Source organism: Thermobia domestica, chromosome 4 (assembly GCF_964235325.1).
Source record: "Thermobia domestica chromosome 4, izTheDome1.hap1.1, whole genome shotgun sequence".
In the NCBI taxonomy this organism is placed as follows: Eukaryota; Metazoa; Arthropoda; class Insecta; order Zygentoma; family Lepismatidae; genus Thermobia; species Thermobia domestica.
The window spans coordinates 55,615,497-55,634,202 of NC_137457.1; the positions used below are offsets into that span (position 1 = coordinate 55,615,497).

Here is an 18,706-nt window from a genome sequence, read left to right on the forward strand (position 1 = left end):
ATCTGACGGAACAGTTCTCACCGATACGGATAGCCTCTTAAATAGATGGAAAGATTTCTTTGACGATTTGCTGAACACGCAGTCAAAAACTAATGTGCGTGGAGAAAAGGAGATACACACTGCACAACCGTATATTCCAGAACCCAATCGAATAGAAGTGGAAGCCGCTATAAAGAAATTGAAGAAACACAAATCTCCGGGTGTAGATGAAATTCCGTCTGAGTTAATTTTAGCTGGAGGCGAAAAATTGTGGAACAAGATACACAAACTCATTCTCCTTATCTGGAACAAGGAAGAATTGCCACAAGAGTGGAAAGAATCAATCATTGTTCCAATTCACAGGAAAGGCGACAAAACTGACTGTAATAATTATCGAGGCATTTCTCTTCTGTCAACATCCTATAAAATCCTTTCAAATATTTTGTTAGCAAGATTGACTCCATACGCAGATGAAATTATTGGAGATTATCAGTGCGGATTTAGACGAAATCGATCAACTATCGACCAAATATTTACCATTCGCCAAATACTCGAAAAGAAGTGGGAATACAATACCCCGGTACATCAACTATTTATTGATTTTAGAAAGGCTTACGACTCCGTTAGGAGAGAAACATTATACAACGTTCTTACAGAACTTGGAATACGAGAAAGCTAATTAGATTAATTAAGATATGTGAATCCCAAAGTAAAGTCCGGGTAGGAAAATTTTTGTCCACGAGCCTCCACGTCGAAAATGGCCTGAAACAAGGAGATGCGTTGTCGCCATTATTATTTAACTTTGTGCTGGAATACGCCATAAGGAAAATCAAAGATAGCAACCAGGGCCTAGAGTTGAACGGCATTCACCAGGTTATGGCATATGCTGATGATGTAAATTTAATAGGGGATGATAGGAGAACAGTAGAAATAAATGCAGAGATCTTATTAAACGCTTGCAGGGACATGGGTTTAGAAGTAAATGCAGAGAAAACTAAATACATGGAAGTGCGTCGGGACCGTAATACGGCAAATCGTGGAGGCGTTAAAATATTAAATAATACTTTTGATAAAGTGGATACTTTCAAATATTTAGGATCAATATTAACAGACGAAAATCATATTCACGAAGAAATTAAATGTCGACTAAAAGCAGGGAATTCGTGTTACTATTCGGTTCAAAATCTCTTGTCGTCGCGAATTCTGTCGAGGAATTTGAAGCTTAAAATATATAAAACGATAATCATGCCTGTTGTTCTGTATGGTTGTGAAACATGGTCGCTTACTCTGAGGGAAGAACATGGACTGAAAGTATTTGAGAACAGGATCCTGAGAAGAATATTCGGACCCAAGAGGAACGAGAATGGGGAATGGCGGAAGCTTCATAACGAGGAACTACATAGTTTATACGGTTTACCCAACATTGTTAGGGTCGTCAAGTCTAGGAGGCTTAGGTGGGCAGGTCATGTAGCTAAAATGGAAGAAAGTAGAAACGCTTTCAAAGTCTTGACTGGTAGACCCATAGGAAAACGACCATTAGGAAGACCTAGGCGCAGATGGGAGGACAATATTAAGATGGATCTCGCAGAGATAGGAATACAAAGTAGAAACTGGATGCAATTGCGCTAAGGATAGAAGTCAGTGGAGAGCTTTTGTGAACGCGGCACTGAACCTCCGGGTTCCATAGGCCATAGAGTTAGTTAGTTAGTTTAGTGCACTGTAGATATTAGTATCGTCCAACTATAAAAAAATGACCAAAATATGTTAAAGGTGTCAACCAAATGCGGTTCGTAAGGTAAATTACGACTGTAAAGAATAACGTGGTATTGCTTCAAAGAAACAGTCGTAAAATTTTCTACTCTTCTGACTGTTGAGAACATATACAAAACAGTTACTAACATTTCTTCTTTCAGTTTGATATCAAAAAACTTTTAACTTTAAGGACATGACTTACCTCCCGAGACGGGTCCGGTGTCTAAATGGTAATATTTATTATGTGCCTTCTTTCTCCTGTATTTTATATCTGTTTCAGTTTGTGTGCAAATCATCAGGACGGTTTCCATTTTTCTAAATACAGAAAAACATCCTTCACTTAACTCACTTCAAACGTTTTGATTTCGAACACCGAACTTTACTTCATCTCTGGTAGTTTTTGTCTTAAGTTTTGCTTTCTTTCTTTGAATAACTGCATCACATTCATCTTTCCGTTTCCACAATTATTGCAGATAAAATATTCGCCTCCAGCCTTATATTCGCGATAGTACTTGGTTACTTGGAGATTCCTTCTCCTATATTACCTCACTAAGTTGAGATCATCACTTTCATGGAGGTGAAGGAATGGATAAGAGTAAATATTATAGTAGATTTATTACCGTAGAGTCTCCTTAATTCCGTACCAGGGTGTCAATATTTCCCCCCTCCTCACGTCTTCATTTTCCTAAGTTTTAAACTATGTAGTAATCGAAATTAATCGGTACCTCAAGATGAAGGGAAGCGTAAGAGTAATTGGCAAAATTTGGCTTATATTAATTTGCCAAAACAAGAAAATATATTTATTTTTTTTTTTTTTAATTTTGGTAAACCCAGTTTGAATTTTGACAAGATTTTCTTTATTTTATCGACTTCTACACTACTTTCCCATAATTAAATCTGAGCTCTTCTCAACTTCTGAAGCTTATTATATTTTTTTTATTAGAGATTGTAAATTAAGAAACCACAACATCCTTTCGTTTGTTTTGGGGTCTCCAATGGCATGGACATGATACTGTGTGTGTACTGTGATTTCCATAAAGCCCTTGTCGTTCTGAAAATCTCGTTCTGGGACTTCTTTCACACCTGGAGATATATGCTATACTTGACCAACTTTTTCGGAATATTGAGCATTATATTTGTCTCTTCTACAATTCGTTTTAACATAAAAGACTCTGTTCTTCAGTTCATTCGTCCAGATACATCAGTTGCAAATTAAAATTACATTCTTACAGTTGAAAGAGTAACGAATAACAATAAAAAATAATTAGTAATCAACAATATGGATACATTACTCTTGTTTCTAAAGTAAGAAAATCTCCTCCAGTGCTTTACCAGGAGGTAAGGTTCCTAGTATTGAAGCTACATCACCTCTCTGCACCGCCATGCTTATTGTTTGTATTAGGAAGCCGGTTGCTTTTTCATTACCGGATAACTGTGTGATGCGTTTTCTTACTTTCTTTATGACGTTTAGGCCTTCCTTTTTCTAAGAGCCACCGGATTCAACTGCAGTTGGTAAGAATTGATATTTTTCCAAAGGGTTGTTGTATTTCCTTCCTTTCTCTATCTCTTTCCGAACTGCTGAATTGAAGAGAAAGGAAGGTTAGAAGGTACAATAGTGTCTGTGCATGTGAAGTCCCAAATTAAGACTTTACCTTTCTTCCAAGGAATTAATTATATGCCATGTGTTTTTTTTTCATGTGTTCTACTACAGCCATTTGGCTCCTTTATTTCCGGTACACCTGTGGAGATGAGTGCCCTCACAATGATTTCATTTCAGTTTCAGTGTCGAGGATGGCTACCTGTGCTTTTTATGCAGGAGCTACCATATAGTCACTTTTTTGTCAACAAGATTTTTGCACGCTTCTTATTTATTTGGTTCGCAAATATCTACTCACAGTCTTAAAGAATTCCTATTCTAAAAGATTCGTCATTCAGGTGAAGGCCTAGAGGACGTGATGGCAAAGCTTTGAACCAAGCACCTGCCTCAATGGACGATGCAGCGATCAGTCTGGCATTGTTTCTTGGTTGTCGGAAGACTGTATTAAAAATGAAAAATTTGATTCTATGATAGGTTCTTCCTATGTGTATTGTTTAGATCTGAAACTGAAGTCGGGTAAATCGGAGCCCACCAACAGCGACCATGTGGACGAGCAATTTTGTCCCAGCGACTACAGAATCCCAGTGACGATCGTTGTTCTGTTGGAGAAGTGATCTTATTAGACATTGAGAGCCGTAGAATGATGCCAGGAAGGAGGGAATAGCCAAATCTAAGGCTCTTTGAATGAATAGTCCACCAAGATTAACTGGGAGAGACCCCTGAGGCGATGGTATGTCCTCAAGGACACAATTTAGGATAGACTCCAAACCAGATTTATACTGTTGTCATATCTTTCTAATAAATCCTCTTCTTTCCATGAAGGTGAACATCGCAGGAAATATAATAATCTTGAGATGTAAAATGATGTTCTTAGTAAGTAAAGGAAAGAATGAGCAGGTATTGATGATAGATGTGAGAAATACACGTGTAACTGGTTAATCTTCTCAGTTAAAAGAGTTCTCATTGTTTCAGCTGAGGAAGCGGCTCCAAGAAGGAAAGCGTTTGATGGCGACATGAATTGGATACCTGGAGCTACTTTGTTGTTTGTCGAAAACAGTGTGCCCTTTTCTTCATTTGTAGTTTCAAGAAAGCTGAATTCGCATTTCTTGAAATTTAGTTGCAGACCAATTGTAGCTCCCTGTGTGTTGATCATTTTCAATGTATTTAATACAACAGCCGGATCAACAGCTATTGCACCATCATCGAATTACCAGATATTTAAATCTGTTTTGATATTATTGACAATAGGTTGCAAGGTTACTGGAAGTAATGCTGGATCTAAAGGATCATCTTGTTGAACTCCTCTTTCTAATAAGATAATATCTTAGCCACAATATAAATTCTAGCTTGCTGGCTTCACCATAGATTTGGTGTACATAGGGGTATATCGAAGGAAAACTTTCTTTGACGACAGATAGCATTGTCTACCTGTCTATTTCAATGAATGCGTTCCTAAAATCTATTTTTAAGAAAGCTTTGGGTTTTTGGTGATGGTATGATTAATAGATACGTGCTGTATTTGCTGCCGATTCAGCACCATGTTGAATGCCGACTGCAAGTTAGTGTGGAGCAAGGAATTGGAGTAGTGGATGTTTAATCCTCCCACAGATAATCTTGGATGCATTTCTGAATTTAAAATACCTCTGATGCTGAGAAGGAAAATACATAACTGGAAGGTCAGATGGAGGAAATAGATATCCAAGAGATAGCACACAGTGTTTATAAGGAAATATGTGGAGGAGAACACCACGCCAACAAGTCTTCGTATCAATCAGTGATACTTAAAAAGCTAATAAAGGAAGCAGAAAGCAGCTCAGGGGGACACCATGATAAGGAGAACTAAAGGTGTGGAAGACAGGGAGAAAGGCCCTGAAAAAGAGTGAAAATTAAAGACAAGTTAAATGCATTTATGATACTGAGCTTAGAGACTGAGCCTTGTAGTAGAGATTGTAATGAACAGGTAGGAAGAGAAAGTATAAGGAGGAGGAAAAATCTAATAACATTTTGAAGAAATGTAAATGATTGCCATGGTATATGGAAATATACTATGCGTCATTTCGAGAAATTTGCTAAAACAATTAAGGACGGGAAAAGAAATTAGGCTAGAAATGAAAATGGACGGAGAAAGAAAAATCAACTTCATGGACATGATATTAGGGAAAATTGGAGGAAAATTCGAGAAACCTAGGTACAGGAAAGAACCCAATGCTGAGATATGCTTCCTAAGTGAAGTGACGTAGACATAAGGACCGAGAAGAATTTTATACTGGACATTAGAAAGAGGGATAAAAATATAGGTAGCTACGAAGAAAGAAACAAAGAAAGCAGAGATAGAAATACCTTGCCAGCTACTAAAGAGAAACAAATACTGAAGAGAAGCTTTAAAAGGAAGAAAAGAGGAAGAAGTGAAGAATGAAGGAAAGAATGATTTGGAAATGAAAGTTTATGCGATAAAAGAGAGGTACTGAAAAAACGTTGAACAAGGAAGAGATTAAAACTTATAGAAAAGAAGGAAAGAAGATAATATAGTTACTGAGAGAAAAGGGAAAGACGAGAGAAAGGAAGACAAGATCAAAAGGGGAAGGAGTAATGTACCAAGTTAATTGTAACGAATGCTAGATATAGTACGTAGGGGAAAGAGGTTAGAACAAAGGAATAGATGATGCTACACTAAAAATAAAAAATGAAATGATTTTTTAAATTATACGTCGCACACTTACGCAGGCTTGGCTGAAGAAGTGGGTAGTGATGAGAAATGAATCGAGTTGTGGAATGGATAATTGGAAGAAACGGGAGATCTCCGGGAAAACTTACTTACACGGCTCTTGTCCACAACAAAGTACACTACGCGCAAGCTAGGGTCAAACGAGGGACCCCACACACCAAAGCTGAACGGTCTATCACTGAGTTAAGACTACAAAGACTGAATAACGCAATATATTAAAGAAGCGGGACATGAGATAAATTGGGAATGAATAAAAGGATTATAGAGGGAAAAGGATTTAAATAAGGAAATGGGAAATAGCCTAGTATATTAAAAAATATGGGAAGAGTAAATGTATGAGAGAGATACTAAAAATTACCTTATTGTATTTTCGGAAGAAGAAATGTCGGATTGCTAGGGGTGTTTCATCTAAACTATTGATTCTTCAAACAATGTATAGAACCTTGTTGCGTTTAATCGAATAATAAACATATTTGTTACAAAATATTGTTAATAAGATCTCCATTTTAAATGACAATAATAGAAATAGCTCTAAATATTTTGCCAGTTGTCCTGGAGTTATCTATCCTTGGAAGGTCTCATACTTTCTGTTGCATGGCGCTAAAGTGCGTCCAGTAAGAGAACGTCTCTCACAGCTCGCAGTGACATTGCCACTACTCGCGTGTCAAGGTTTTTTTCGGTGCAACTGTAGTGGCAATTTAATTAATGGTATAAGACAGAGTATCGTGGTTGGTAACACTGGTATCAAAGTAGGGGCTGCAATGTCCCACCGCATGTGGTAAGAAATGTCAGAGACCATCTCTTGTTGGCCATGCTATAGTTGTGCCTGTATGCTCCTCTGGAGTATGCAGGTAGTGAGCGAAGTATTGTTCCAATTAAATGAATTAGGTCTAGTTCGTTCTAAATGTGCTGCGACTTGATAATATGGGGAAGTGAACTGAAATTGTGTTAACTTAGTGGAAAGAAGGACTGAGATTTATCCATAGTATGGGTTAATGGAGATTCTGGTCAAATCTAACCACTAAATTAGTATTCTTTTTAAATCAAATTTCTGAGACAAAAAGTGAAAAATGAAAAAAAAAGAGAATGAGTGGATTGTGCTGGTTCGTATGGTAGACTTAAGTCTCCAAAGAATACTATTATACTTATTTTTCCCATTTCATAATATATTTTGTTTTGACAAGAGAAAAAAGTAATGAAAATTAATTTTAAATTAGGTCATATCTTTTGACTTAACAGCTATTTAAGAGCTGGGGCTGCTGCTTGCTAACCTATTTTACATAACCAGTTAATTTTAACTACTAAAGGAAGCACAAAAACAAATAAAGAAATTCATTGCATTAAATATAGTATTTTATTAGTTTAACAACCCTTATTGTTCTTTGGTCTGGGGATTTTATACTCCGTTCTTTGTCAAACAAAACCTTGAAGGAAGAGCTTAAAACTACGTGTTACCTACTGTTGAGATGTATTTAACAGATTTAAGTGAAGTCGAATACTATCTCAATTTCATATGTATTTCTTGTTATTGATTTTTTCGCATTATAATAAAGTTTATTATCTCTTTTGGGAAATAGGTTGTTGTAATTGCCATTATAACTGGTTACCTGCTACACCGCTTACAGTCACACAAGGTCACTGTATCCGTTAAGTTTCTGTTTTTTTTTTTTTTTTTTTTTGTCTCTGTGTGTGTGTATGATAGTTTTGGATTTATCTCTCTAATACCAAATAATTCAGTACTGAGAATTTTCGTTGGCATATAATTCTATATGTGTTTTTATTCCGCAAGAACCTTATTTACAGCAAATTTTATGCTCTTTCTTTTATATAGTAATGTACTTAGAGCTAGAATGTAAGGGATCAGATTTTTTAAAAATTTTATCACGCTATTTTAGTAGGATTCTGGTTTAGGCCCCATTTTACCAAGATTGTTGCACCAGCGCAAAACTGAATAGGATACAAATTTAGTATGCTATTTAGATTACCGTAATACAAAGGTTTATCAAGTTTTTAAAAGTAACTCACTTAATGCAACCAAAAGCTAATTATTCACTGGACTACTGGTTTTAAATACTTGTTAGTGGGAGAAAACAAACATGCCTAGGATGGTTTTGGTTTTGTAAATCTTTGATCTGCACTTTAAGTTTTCTTAATTCTGAATATAACATTTTGTGTTAAATGGATTTCTCGTTTACAGAGAAGAGTTACCAAATATTTTTTGTAATTAAACAAGATTTGCAAAGTAATCACAAAATATTATTTACATTGCAGAAATGTAAATTACAAAAAAATGTAACAATAGAATTGAATGCTTGTTTTGGTTCGTATTTTCAAAATATTTGTGTGTGAACTGAGCTTGTTTGTAATTTTTGTTTTGTAACACCATTGAATGCCTTACAGAAACACATCAGTTGCTTAGTTGGCACATAAATTGGAAGAAGGTTTTTATATTATTTCCAGCGTTTCGTGATTTTGGTAATGCAATTTTTATATTTCTTTTAGTAGAAAACTTGAATATTAATAAATATAATTATAAGTTCCATTACGTAATCACTAGGATTAGTTTATGTTGAAATTATGTATAGTAATTATCCTCCACTGAAACTGTTCCATATCAGGAAAATTTGGTTAACATGCTTTACTGAATTTAGCTATTAGGCTTTTAACTTTTGACTAGGTTTACTTTATTCTTAGGATTTTATCCATACATTCTTTACGCTTTACTCTTTCCGGAAGTCATCTCACCATTTCCTCAAAATTTAGTAAAAGAGCGCTAATATAATTTAGAGTACCAAAGATTGGAAATCCTAAAATGTAAGTATGTCATACTGTAAAATATGTGCCAAGATGTATTGAAAGATATTTTCTAACGTGATAAATTCACATAATTATGTCAGAAGGGCTAAGTGAAGAAACACCGTTTCGTGCGAGAACTTGAGGTTAAACATAACTTCCATTCCAGCGGCTGAAGGTTGCCAAGCGCTCTCGTTTATCCCTCAGCAAAGAGGATATTTTTTTTTTTCAAATTCATGTTCCGTAGATGCAGGCAGTCTTGATTTTTTGATTGTTTTGATTTTTTGCTTGTTAGAAGGAATTTATTTGATTTTTTGTTAACCAATAATTGCTCTGAAGGAGGTTGACTTTTTGATCCTATAGTTTTCTGAATATTCATTAAGTGATTGTTCAAAAGAATATCAATAATAAATTGATCACTGGTAAGATTTCCACTTGATTCAATTTCAATGATTCCTTCAATTACTCGTTCTTTAGAATGTTTCATTCTTAATTATCCTCCGTAATTTGGCGGTCTTATTTTCATATTTTATTATACTTTTGCCAATTTTAAAGTATTTTTATGTTGTTTTTTTTATAGCTTATATAGTAACCTGTCATGTAACGTGGTAGTTCTACTCTCTTATATGATAAATTTAAAGATCTTAAGTTCTTACTAGAAACTTTTATTGTTGTAGCTATCCAAGATTTGTTATTTGTTATTGGAATTGGGCGAAGATTTCTAGGAAATGCGTCATTGAAGTAACGAGTGTGTGCGTCTTGGAAAATGTTACAAACTTCTTTAAAAGATTTTTTGGCGTATATATCCTCCCAGCTTTAATGACAAGGTATGAAATTGAAATGGGAGATATTCGTTTCATTAAAAAATTCTTGTGTATGGGTATTTGACTTTCTAAAGTGCTTCTATTAGGTATTTGTACAATGAAAATATTGAAATGAAATAAGTGAGCTTCATGATAGGAGAAACCACTCTTTATGGCTGTAACTGAGCCTTTTATATATCTTTTTGTTATAAAGTAATTGATCGATTACGCTACGACTGTGATAAGTTATTCTTGTAGGTACATTGACCATTCGTGTTAAATTATACGTATTTAAGAATAGGTTGATTGATCATCGATATTAGTTACAAGGAAATTTACATTCAGACCACCTACTATAATAGAATGTTTATTATACTGAGCAAAAAAGTAAATAGTTAATTCAAGGTTTTCAATAAAAAATATTCTGATCATTACTATAAACACATATTACAAACAAGTCATGAGTCTTATTGGAATACATAATGATGAAGTAATTCGATACTAAGGTATCTATACTGTTAAGAATGTGCTTTCTTGTTGATTTTATCGTCGTTCCTGAATGAACAATGGAAGTAGGTACAACGAACAAATAAAATGATCCATTAATGCTGGAATGAGAAAAGAGAAAAAGAAAACGGAGTTGAATTCCATTGTCTTTTAAAGTCGGTTATATTTCAACTGACGTAACTCTCAACTTGTGCTAATATTAGCTTGTAGGCTAACCACTAGACCTCTAATCGTAATATGGTCAGTTTGATTACAACATCGTTTATTCTTTTCAGTTTTTTATGATATTATCCTTAGTTCATAGATATTTTTTTTAAATAATTATATTTCAAGAAATCACTTGTATATGTGTATATATTTAATGAATCAATCCAAGACATAAGTTTGTTTTAGTAATGACATTCTAATTGGGCGTCTAGACTGAATGTCGGTATATTATACATGAATGTTAAATACTAATTTAGCAAAACTTGTAATGACAATACAACTCGTTTCATGTAGCTTACAAGACACAAAGGACACTGAACTCCAGATAAATCAAGTAAACAAGATTCAAACTGTGTAACTAACGACGATGTATTAGCTTTTCTATTAAATGTTTATGTTTCGAGTACAAGTTGGAACTATTTAGCTTTTCCATTAAAATTAAGTATAATAATATACTTGTAAATTCGTACCTATAATGAAAATTCCGCACATTCCTGTACCATTTAAAATAAGACTGATATTCTCATATAACGATAAAGTCATAACCTTCATTATTGTTTTATCAAAAATGAGAAAACATTTTCAAATATCTCATTCAACACTTTCAAATAATTCCAATACGTAGTGGGTATGACGTAGTCACTACCATAGGCCTATTAATATACCAATATCAAAATGAGAAGATGACCCTCTTGAAACAAGGTCGAATAGAAAGGATTATACTGTTAACCGAGGATCATACCGGAATAACTAACCAGATTCGCAGCTTTTGTATTACGAATAATTTATATAGATTCATAGTATTCACAAATAGTTATCGTTCATTTTATCATAATGTACTACAATCTTTACTTAACATGACAAATAGCATACATCCTTTATAAAAGACTATGGCCTCTTTTCTCAAACCCGTTAAATATATATTTATTTAATTTAGACTATATTAAATTCTAAAGATCCTCTTTTGGTCATAAACTATCTAGGTCGGAAGTCAAAGGACGAATATTTAACCGTGTATAACTTGTGCAATAGATTAAAATTCAGAACTAAATTGAACGTCGACCTTAAAGATCAAATATTAAACCAGATGTGAAGGACGAAACTTATTAAAATTCAGATTATATATTTGGTGTAGAGAACTAAGATGAAGTATTTGACTGTGACAATTTCCTATACAGTACAACACATTTCAATCTGTTTCACATTTGTCAATGTATGATCGACTACTATATAACACAAAAGTTGTGACCGCAATGTCAAAGGTAAAATATTTAATCATGTGTAGCCCATAAACAGTAGAACATATTAAAACTTTGTATCCAAACAAAGCAATTGTCATTGACTAGTATATACGGCAAAAATTGTGAAAGATCAAATATCTAACCTTGTATAACTCGAAATTGTAACGATATATTAAATTATATTTTCTGACTTAGCAATGTTACATTGACAACTATATACACCAAAAGTTGCGAACCTCGAGGTAAAAGGTTAAATATTTCCTTGTTACAACATGTTGAAATTTTGTATGCTGTTTCATTGTAAGGATTGCAAAGATCTGATATGAAAAAAGCTGAGATCTCAAGTCAACTCTTATGAGTATAATAAATTTGTCAAACCCTATTTAACATACCAGGAATTTCTTCTTAAAGGTTTCTATGTCAGTCTATATTTCTCCCTTTTTCATCCTCTTTCAAGACTCTTTTTATCCCATGTTCGTGAAGAAGATCTATGTAGAAGCAAGTAGTTCAAACATTAAATTTAATAATTTATTTATTTATTTATTTATTTTCTTCCTTTTGCTTACAAGCTTGATTTCTTAAATATTTATGTAGTTACACAATTATAATCATTAATATTACCACTACATCTACTAGTTCCAAGTTCCTTTAATATTGACGCATTTAGTTTCGGTGCAGCATCTTGGAACTTCGTAATAGTTCGTACATTTTTGTCCTACCGGACAAAATAATATATCACTCAAATAAACCAAGAGGGGTCATTACAAAATGTTCAAAGTTTTCAATTTGTACAAAAAAATTAAATTCATATTAAACATTTTAAATTTTTTAAACACTTCAATTGTCTGTATTACGACAGTTTCAAATTTGAAATTTAATTAGCACATAATTCTGTGCTTTTTGTACCCATGTAAGAAACGAAGGATGATCATCTAAAATTTGAATTCATTATTTTCTTGGGCTGCTATATCATCAATTTTGTATTTTAACTAACTCAGAAGTCTCTACAATTGTCGGATACGTCTGTAGCAACCAGGACAAATGTACTAATCCAATAAGCGACAAAGAGTCATTACAAAACTGGCGGACCAAGTTTGTATTCCAAATTTTCAAATCAACATTTAACTAGCTCAAAATTGTGTACCAGTCCCATATCTTTTTATACTAACTAACTAACTAACTAACTCTATGGCCTATGGAACCCGGAGGTTCAGTGCCGCGTTCACAAAAGCTCTCCACTGACTTCTATCCTTAGCTAATTGCATCCAGTTTCTACTTTGTATTCGTATTTCTGCGAGATCCATCTTAATATTATCCTCCCATCTGCGCCTAGGTCTTCCTAATGGTCGTTTTCCTATGGGTCTACCAGTCAAGACTTTGAAAGCGTTTCTACTTTCTTCCATTCTAGCTACATGACCTCCCCACCTAAGCCTCCTAGACATGACGACTCTAACAATGTTGGTTAAACCGTATTAACTATGTAGTTCCTCGTTATGAAGCTTCCGCCATTCCCCATTCTCGTTCCTCTTGGGTCCGAATATTCTTCTCAGGATCCTGTTCTCAAATACTTTCAGTCTATGTTCTTCCCTCAGAGTAAGCGACCATATTTCGCAACCATACAGAACAACAGGCATGATTATCGTTTTATATATTTTAAGCTTCAAATTCCGCGACAGAATTCGCGACGACAAGAGATTTTGTACCGAATAGTAACATGAATTCCCTGCTTTTAGTCGACATTTAATTTCTTCGTGAATATGATTTTCGTCTGTTCATATTGATCCTAAATATTTGAAAGTATCCACTTTATTAAAAGCATTATTTAATATTTTATAATGAAAAGAAAATGAACCATTTAAATAAGCGAAGGAGAGCAATATTAAACTTTGTAGTTTCATATAGTTTAGTGCGATGTTTTCAAATTCTAACTAAGTAAATAACTCAGTACCTTCTTTGTGAATATTTATATTCTATGATTTTCTAATTACACATATTTAATAATTTGTATAAAGCGTATTCAAAGTGGGGTCTATAGAATATAGTTTAGACAGAGTAGATCTATTTTGTAAGGTTTAAAAATCAGATTATTATCTTTTATAATGGATGGATAATTTCTGCTATATAAATTACACTGAGTAATTAACGCCCCGTTAGTGCAATTGTGTTACATAGGGGTCGATATAAGGCTTACGGTTTCCTTGTGAAATTTGTGCCATGCTGAATAGAGATTCGGAAAAGACTGTAATAAAATAAAGCCATCTGCTATGCTAAATTACCGTTAAAAAGTGTGGTTTATCCTTTCGTAACAGAGTCTGCATTTAACATAATTTGTACTATGTCATTTAGGAGTTGAGAATGTGTTGTAGTCCTTCATAAAAACGTAACCACAAATCTATAGTTATAGTGTAAACTCTGCTATGGTAAAAATTGATTGACGAAATGTTTTAGTAATTTCTATTATTATTAATAGGGTTATTTAAGACAGTTTTCTTAGCCTGTACAAATTCCTTGCCTTTAAATAGTGGTTGAAAAGGTGTTCGTGCTCTTGCATAAGTTTATGTTGGTAACATGGGGTTGAAATTATGCTCGTGCTTTTGCGAAACATTGGTGAAGACATTCTTGTACCATTTCATAATATGGGGTAGGAAAATGCGCTTAATTCCTTTTCTGTTCTTATGCTCAATTTTTGCTTGTAAACGGTTGGAAGGTGCTCATAATATTTTATTAGATTCTTATATAATTTTTGTTATGCTAAAATAATAGGTTGGTATATGTGTTCATATTCTCTGACTATAATTTGTGCTGTGTTAAGTGTTTGAAAATGTGCTTAGGAGATGAAAAACGAGCCTTAATCCTTTGTCAGCATATCAGAAAGAGTCCGTACAAGGGGCCATTTTAGCATACGTTATGATGTGTAAATTCCCAGGAAGATATTTTTCGGGAATATACACCGGAAGATTCCCCAAAATGGGAATTTTCCGGAAGTTTATGTACACTCACGTCAAAGATTATTTTCGCATGTCTATAAATATGTTGTTAAAGAAATATAGTTTGATAATGAATTCTCTCGGTATTTCTTATAATGTTAGTAAGTGTATAATCGGCGAAAACATCTACGTGGAAAATTTTATGTAAAAAGATCAGTAAATAAGAACAATAAAATGAAAATAAAACTTTCTTGTCCATTAGCAACATTTTGTTTTACTCATTCTAATTTTCGTATTTATATTTTTTTCCTATGAAAATTAAAACAAATATACAATTTCTGATTATACACATACTATCAGGATTAAAAGTACCCTGCAAAATCATTATCGAATTATATTCTTACAAGAGAACAGTTATAGATATGCGCCAATCATTTTGGACATGAGTGTACAATCATTAAGAAATTGCATTGTATTACTATATGATAATTTTAAAGTTAAATCCGTTTTCATATCACAGTATTACTGTCGCCCCAAAGGAGTCTTCAAAATGTATATTTTTAACGGTATTGTGTTATTTTATTAATACTTTATTATATTTAGAGAGTACGCATAAATGTATATTTACTTACAATATCTACTTATTTACTTATATATTATTTATTTATATTGAAGTAAATAAGTTTGAAAAATGGTATACGTAGTACACATACATAACCAATAAACAGTATAAATTTATATGTAAGTGGATTTTCTAAACTTGACTCTACTACTGATATAAACATGTTAAATTTCTAAATGTTATAAACAAATTAGTTTGGGTAACTGCCAGAAGACACATGTCTCAGAATTAATCAACATTTGCTAATACATATATATATATTCACAATATCTTCAAGGCATTGATATATCTTTATAATTTTGCAAACACACTGCCACACACAAAATTTATTTCTACTTATTTCTCAAACTTTTATGGTGTAATTCACATGTAAGGGAAATCTGAGTTTTTTTCAGACATTCGATTCAGCAACAGGAGACACGAAAACGTCTATTTCAAGCAGTGGTTTGGTTGTATTAATAGTACCTTTCTCATCTCTATTTCTACATAATTTCTACATTACTTTAAAAAGTAGTTCCTTTTCAACATTTGTAATTACTACTTTGCTACTTTTTAGTACAGATGGAAATACAACTTAGAAGATCATATTATTAGTTATATGAAGTAGAGGCAACGAATTTAGTATTTAACCTCTAAATTATTTATTTAAAACCTACAAGTAAATCATAATAAATGAAAATAAAACAATTAGTTACAAGGATCTTACAATTTAAAGATAAAGTAAAAAAATCGAAATAAATTCCTTCCCGGGAATTTACATGCCGGGGGAAATACATGAGAATATTCCCGCTGCCCATAACTAGTCATACCTGTTCGATACTTGTGGGCGAACAGGTCTCGACTCCTACAACCAAATCCCCAAAACTCAGAAAATGTCAAAACGCAAATTCAAACGGTCATAACCCGGACACAAATGGACAAATCTCCCAAATCCTCTAACGGTCATAACATCCACAGCCAAAACTCCCTCACAGGTAAGATGTCATAACCCTCAATGGTCACAACTTCCACACAAATGGACAAAATTCCCAAACATAATAATGGTCACGATCACCACATAAATTGATTAAACTCCTACAAAAATGGAAAAAACACCCACATAATCAGAAAAATACCCGATAATTTAAAATGATCCTAGTAGCCCTTCTTTTATGCTTCACACGCTGAAAATAATAAAACGAATTCGAAAGAATGCTTATCATCTAAAGTGGACAAGGTGATAGGTGGACAAGTCCCTTGAATTTTAGATCTTAATCAATGTCGGGACATGCTTTTTTTTATTTTCAGCGTACTAAACTTGCAACCAGGATCATTTCAAAGTGTGGGAGATTTATCTAATTGTGTGAGACTTTCAGTCATTTGTGTCGCGGTTGTGACAATTTGTCGTGTGGGAGTTTTCTCCATTTCTGTAGGCTAATGGAGTCCCGCTCAGTGGAGTTCAATTTGTATTTAAACGGCATCACAACTGATAACAATTACCTTAACTATGATAGAAATTTATGAATCCATATTACATTGGTTTCGATATTTTACAGTCACAAATCCACACCACTAAGAGTAAATAATAGCTTATATGGTTGTAACACCACTGTTTTACGCGACCCCGAAATCAATGAATTCCACTCTAGTATGGAACATTTTCCATCGCTTTTATATGTTGCTCTCTCCTGCTACGCATTGGTGTGTTAGGAATGTTACCCAAGCAGCACTCCTTTCCAATTCCAATCTGTACGATTTACGGTTGAAAGAAATTAAACCATACAAAATGTAAGTAGGAACACACACACACACACACACACACACACACACACACACACAAACACACACGCACGCACACACACACACACATACATACAGGCTGTCCCATAACTCGTGTAATTTTCTATACTGAGAAATATATAAAATATCTAAAAACACAAAAGTTTATTTTCCTTATAGGAGATTGAATGCTAAATTTTGGGAGCAGTTTTCTCAAATAGTTATTCGTAAAATTTCGCGGCAAATGAGTTGTATTTGTTAGAAAATTAAAAATACTAATTCACAAAGCTAGTAAAGCCGTCTCAAACACTATTTTGGGAAGGCACTCCTTTTGGGAGGCAAGGGGCGTTAAATGGAGGTGGGTGATGTGTTACCAAATTCCCAAAATTAATTTTCGGAGTGACAGTGAACGCCACATGAATCACGAAAGTCACAGAAATAACGCCTTAATGCTCCTTACATGTAAAAGTGACTGATAATGGGGCTAGGGCCCCATTTCAAAAATAAGAAAATCACAATAAATATCCTTAGAAGGGACATACGAGAACAATGTATTTTTATTTTTTTATTGTGAAATTTGCCGTCATTTTAGCAAATGAGTATGCGTTTTTGAAATCTGGAATGCTATTTTTGTAACGCAGCACGTTAGGGGGCACAGGGGGCGAAGCATTAGATGATGGATCACAAGTTCAAGTTCAAAATTTTGTTCCCGAAATGCCATTGAGCGTTAGAGTTTTCACAAAGGTCACAGAATTAATATTCTAATGCACAGAATTAATATTCTAATGCGTGGCCAGTGTCTTATGTAGGACTATAGTCCTCTTTGTAAAATAAAAAGGACGATAAATATCCTTAGCAGGGATATACGAGAAGAAGGTATATTTTGTCAATTAATGAGAAATTTTGGCGTGGATGAAGCAAAACAGTATGTGTTTTTCATATCTGTAATGTTATTTTGTTAATGTACTTGCTTAGGGGGGCACAGGGGGTGAAGCATAAGTTATTGGATCTTTATAAAACTTTCAAATTTTATTTTGGAAAATCCAATGTGTGTCAGATTATTCACAAATATCACAGAATTAATATTCCATTGCTTCTGGCATGTGCCAGTGACTGATCAGTGTTTTACCACTGATAAATCGAAAAATTTCGGTATACGATTCGAGAAGCCTTCTCTCGAACGCATGCTTGAGGAATCGTCAAACACCAAAGGTTCACCAACAATATTGCAAAACTTTGGAGAAGTTCTGGACGATTTAGTTTCTAAAAACACCTACTAAATAAACTAAAGATACTGTATCCTCGTGAGATATTTTCCATACAACGCGGGAGAGGATAGAGGCAACATTTCATTCATAGGAGTTGTCTATCGACCCCTTCACGTTCTATGTTGTGAAAAATCGGTATATTTAGGAGAACTAGGCAATGTAGGCAGTGTTGAATGATATTACGACGAGTGTTCGATAATTCTCGATGTAAAAGAACTTCCACTTTCCCACATAGCCCCCTTTTACTATAGTGCACTTCCCTCAACAATGTTCTAGATCAGTTGTTCTCAAAGTCGAGTCCACGGACACCTAGGTGTCCACGAAACCTAAAAATTGAGATGTAATGGAACTCAATCAGTTATGCAAGAGTATTTTTAACGTTAGAAACTGTAGCTGTGGACGGTACGAGTACAAAATAGTAGCTATTATTCATTTCTAGTGCTCAAGGATTTTATTGATTTTTCAGTTGAAATTTTTTTTCGAAGTCCATAAAACACTTGTAGAACACTTGAGACTTTTAGCTGCAA

At 33.9% G+C, this 18,706-nt stretch overlaps 1 long non-coding RNA gene across 9 annotated transcripts in view; it reads left to right on the forward strand.

Annotated features, from left to right (window-relative positions):
- LOC145683311 (uncharacterized) overlaps positions 1 to 18,706 on the forward strand; it is a 621,166-nt gene that overhangs the window by 221,322 nt on the left and 381,138 nt on the right. Inside the window, exon 1 of one of the 9 annotated variants that reach the window (XR_014131012.1) lies at positions 8,453 to 8,528. The exons of 7 other annotated variants lie outside the window; for them this stretch is intronic. This is a non-coding gene — a long non-coding RNA (uncharacterized LOC145683311). Of the gene's footprint in view, positions 1 to 8,452; positions 8,529 to 8,848; positions 8,868 to 18,706 lie in introns of those variants that run through there. One more of the 9 variants, XR_014131018.1, reaches the window with a different exon arrangement.